We start from the raw sequence: 5,461 nt of genomic DNA on the forward strand, positions 1-5,461 counted from the left end.
TAAATTTGGCGCTGGCAGCCGATCTTTTCGTCTATTTCTACCCCAACGACGACGAGACGTTGCAATTATTTTCGAGTGGGAATTTCTCGTCGGCGATCTGTGGACGTGTGTGTGTGTGTGTGTGTGTGTGTGTGTGTCCAAGTGTTGCTGATTGTTCTTGTTGCCGTATTTGAGTGGACTATGTGTACCGTTAGGCATTCTACAGGCACACTTGGGCAGACAATTTTCTTGCTCATAGCTTTTTTGAATACGGACTAGGCGTACGAAAATTAAGTGTGTACGTGTATGTGTTTTTATTGAATTTTTCACGCTCCACTCACACCAGCTGTCCTCTGTAAGTGTTAATTGCAGTGAGTAGACGCAGGGCGCAAGACGAGCGTGGAAACTGTTCGAATCGTCGTTGTTGCCGATTCCATTTTCGAATTATTCGTTTTTCCATTTCACGAGCTGCTTACGTACATACTTGCCATACGAATTGAGTATTTTGGTGGCTAATGCGCTCGGGTCAAGTCGGTCATCTTGACGTGGACTACATATATTGAGCAATTGAGATTTTTACCTGTAATTAGCGTAAGCGGCAGATGATTGCCGCGATGGCAAGGAGTAGAGGCGTCTGTCTGGTTGGGTGTGATATACGAATATTCGCTAGGAAATGGTTGCATGGACGCATGCTATATGAAATCTTGTTGTTGCTGAAATGGTTTTCGTTGTTGTTGTAGCATTTTGAATTTATTTTTAGTCGATGTTCTGAAAAATTCATAAATCTGCAGAAAGGTTATGCTTCTGTACGCTGGCAAATGACCAGAAGTTGAGGATTTGAATTTGATGAATGGTACGCAATGGCTCTACGTTATTTTAATAACAAAAAGTGGGTTTTAAAAAAAGTACATATGTATGTATGTAAATACAAAGACTTCTTAGTTAAATCTAGAAAATGATAAAAATGTATCTCAAGTCCACAGTCCTGCTGCAGCATAGCGTATTAGCCATAACAGGAAATGGAAAGAAAATAAAAATAATCTTCATACCTAAAGCGGGGAAAAACTTATATCATCTACTAAAGGCGTATAGACCGGCAATACCCGCGAGTACAACACGATAGGATTATGAAAATTGTATAACTAACTGGCTCGAAAACTTGCAGACACTTGTGGCTTTTGCCGAGGAGCGCACCTACACCAATAAACCCAAGGAAGCCATACGCACATCGCCAACAAATGTGCTTTGAATCTTGACAGCCATAACGCATCTGGCCAGTTTTATTGAAAAAGAAGCCTGCGGGAGTATCCTCAGGCTACCGAACCTAATCAGAAGGAAATATGCAGACTTCAGGAACCCTCTGAGTGTTTTAGACCCTTCATCGAAGATTAGACTGTTACTTTTATTAATCCCTGACCGGTTAAAGGGCCTTTTGTAAAGCGATGATCACAACTATCAATGATAGATTAAATCCCTATGATAGTCGTGGAAGCACTATGAAGATCATGTGGCACAGCCGGGCAACGTTGAGCATTTGGAGCTCAAGACAACGATAATCAAAGCTAGTAGACAACTGCGCTGGACTGTGCTGGACAAACTAGAAGCCCATAAAAACGTTGGCTTGTGATTGGTTCCTCTTCAAGAGAAGTTTGTTGGCAATGAAAGTGCTAAAATTCTAAGCCGAACGGTGTTTGTCACTCTTTCTGATGTCCATCCAAACATTGCACGACAGAGCTCTTATGCAGGGTGCACCCTAAGCAGCCCAATGGCATATGCCGAGAAGCAAAAAGAAATTCAAGAGATGCATAACTTTCTTTCGTGTAGCCTCTGAGCGACCACTCAATCCTATAAGAAAAGCTTGTTATTGGGTACCTGATAGTCCTTCACTACATACCAAGATACTATCATCGTAAAGTGGGATTCTTTGCGGAGAGTAATTGCAGTTTTTGTGGCAACGTGTAGGAAAACGTAGAGTAAATACTTACTATGTGGGTTCTCAAGTATGTACATAGGTATATCTATGTAGTTTTGCACTAATATTTACACCTGGGAAAACGGATATCGTCTCCATCCTCCGATACCCTCCAAAGTGCTTCTATTTATAAATAACTTAAAGCTAGAGGGACTTTTTTTTAATTATTAAAATCTGGATCTAGCAATGTCAAAGCTCAATATGGCGGTATTTAGGAGCATGTCGATCGAACACCAACTACAACAAAGAAAAATTTGAATGTTAACTCGTTTAGCCCCTGGAGTTTGTATTTTCAAAGATCTTTGCATTTATGTAAATATTAATATGGCGACTCCAAAACGGAGACAGAAAGCTCAAAGTTTTTACACTTTGTTTAATTATTAAAAAAAATATATTGTTCATTATTTACCAAAAACGGCATAAATCCATGTATCAATCTCTGTGCAATATTTAAAAAAAAATCAACAAACTTTCGAAAAAAATTCGAGCTTAAAATCAACAGTGGAAATTTCACTATTTGGAGTTGTTTCAGGCACACCATGAATGTGCTCAAAATGTATTTGAAATCGGGTTTTCTAAATAATTTACTCTGTTTTACATATAAATAAGTACAAAATATCAGGTATACAACCCACGGCACGTCTACCACTAAAGATTTCTATTGCCCTCGTTCGTTGCTTATGGAAGCGCTCGAAGTATTTGAAATAATTGTAAATAAATAAAGAAGAAATAATTATTAAAAAATATTATCTGCTACAATAAATGCGTATGCATACAAACATACGTATGTATATATGCATTTATATATACTCACATACATATGCAAAAATACACATTTTTTACATGAAAAACTTGGCAGCCAAATTTTCACTCAAATTTCCACATAAACGCAAGGAATTAAAATTTTCTTTCGCATATTCTTTAGAGCAAAGGAAAAATTAACTCAATCATGTGATTGCATATGTATGTATATCTATGTATATATACATATCGTCGTTTAAAGTACAAAACCGCGTATCAACAAAATGCAAAACCGCGTATGTGAGGTTGCATAAATTATTTACTGGATATAGCAAAAACACTCATATTTCAAAATGGTTTTCTTTTTTTATAAAGCAATCGCCTTTCTGGCTAGCCTATTTCAGGACGAATGGATAAGGATTGAGCCAAGAGCTTGTGTGAGCAAATCCGATTTGTGGCAGCAAATGTCAGTTAGGCGTTTTTGTACTTTAAACGACGATATATATATATATGTACATAAATGTGTGGTACACCTGCATACATACACAAGCAATCGATTCGGAGCGCGAGTAAATAAAAACCACTGGTCATTCTGCTTGGGCGACCAACACAAATGCAAACAAGTATTCGATATTTTTAGCGACGAAAATTTTGGATTTTTTCATAAACATTTTCCACACATTTCACCTGAGTGTGAAGAAAAATGTGTATTTTCTCGATATCGTGGCACACGGTTACAAAGTAATTTTTACGGTGTGTGTATGTATGTATGTATGTATGTATGTATTATAGATACACACCACACAATCTAGCAACTTATACTAACAATAAGTGCCGAGAATTTGCTTCTAATGTACTCGTAAACATTAATTTATTTTATATACTATTTCTTTGGCTTAGGCGCTTTAAAATAAATAAATATTTAGCGCTTACGCTTTGGTGTTTGGCCGAACTTCTCCTCCTCCAATGCGTGGTGTGCGCCTTGATGTTGTCACACAAAAATGAGTGACTTACGGTTTTACGCCAACTCCGAACGGCAAATGGGTTCTCTGAGAAGCTTTTTCATGACAGTAATACGCTCGTAGGTTTGCCATTGTCTGCCGAGGGGCGGCGACCGCTGGTAAAAATAAACTTAATTTTTTTATGTGGCTCGCGCCAGGGATCGAACCATGCACCTACCGAGTGCAAGGGCGCACCTCTAACCGCTCGACCACGGCGGTTTAGGCGCTTACTCATCAAATTATGGACAGATTTTACGTCTTTCCGTGGGGTTAGAAATTTGTTTTCTACCTTAAAGCTTTATTATTACTAGCGGCGAGTGGATCCCAGTCGGAAAAGTAGCAATGCACTACATGCGTGATAAATAATATAATGTATTTCTTAAGAGTTCTCGATAATATTACTGCTAACTATGTAATCAGCGTTCTAATGTTTTACTGATTATTTTTTCGATTACTTTACATTACATTTTCCCACTGGGTATTATTAGCATGAGGATGAAGTAAAATTTTAGAAATGAGATAATGATGATGATGACGAAGGTGATGCTGACAATATTTTTTTCGTAGACTAAAAATAACACAAACCTCTCATAAATAAATAAAATAAAATTAATAACTTTTCAAAAATAGACCTGACAGATACATCCTTATTTGCATACTTTCGTAATCACGTTGGTATGTATAGTAGTAAATAGCAATAAGTGACCATCCGTGCTTTATTTTGAAGGATGCTCCTTTATTTTACCCCCGTTTCTTTACAATTTTCTTTTTCTATGGAAGCCCTTTGTATTTTATTTCTCTTACTGTCCTTTAATTGAGGTCCAGGTTTTTTGCAAGCGTTAATTTTGAAAAAAAAGAATGCCAATAATTAAAATGTCTCTTATGTAATAGAATGAAAATAAATCGCCTGGTTTCTATGCACTAAATTTAAGAGTTGTAAAAGCTATCACGAACAAACGAAGAAATATTTCAAATATTTATATATTTTTCTATGACAATGAAGATACTTTGAGTAAAATTTATTGTTCTCAAAAACACAGAAAAGCCCATGTGACAAGATCGAGCAGCACACAGTGCTTGAAACACCCCAGTTCCAGTGAAAAAGAATACAAAACCTCTGCTAGAATCAGCTAAGCATGTTTTCAAATTTGGCTATGACTAAAAGATATGCGCTTGAAATGTCAGATCCCTAATTGGAAAAGAGCCTCTCTCCGACTAGCAGATGCCCTCGAAAACACTAAACAGCCGACTGCAATTTAACATCCATACCCTTTAACTAAAACAAAATGCATACAATTTTAATTAAAAGCATTCCTATTTTGTTGATGTGTTTCAAACTTTTTACTTTACTTGGAGTGCAATGGGGTATAGTCATTGCGCTGGGTATGCAGTTACAGTTGCATGGCTATACTCAATCCCGACTCTTGCGTCCTCGTTCGCGCACTCTGGGCATCGTGAGCAACCCATGTGCGAGATGCGGTAACCAATCCGAGTGGAGCCTTGGGTCACGGCAGAAAGAGAGGGAGCTTCGGTGGGGCCACTCTGACTTATTCGGTTTAAGGGCTCACTGAAGTCTGCAGCGTCTGTTCACCAGTAGGTGCGGCTGCAAGCGGGTGTCTGCTTGGAGCAAGCGGCTCGCTATATAAACGTGTATTTGGTTGCGAAACCACCCCCGTCCCAGCAATGGGTTGTGCGCTGGGCTTGGGACCCGCCACGTAAAAACCACTTCCAGTGAAGAAGCAAGGCAAAGCCTCGGATGAGACCCCCC

Source organism: Rhagoletis zephyria, unplaced genomic scaffold, assembly GCF_001687245.7.
Source record: "Rhagoletis zephyria isolate East Lansing unplaced genomic scaffold, Rhagoletis_zephyria_1.1 Rzeph_scaffold_03557, whole genome shotgun sequence".
Taxonomy (NCBI): domain Eukaryota; kingdom Metazoa; phylum Arthropoda; class Insecta; order Diptera; family Tephritidae; genus Rhagoletis; species Rhagoletis zephyria.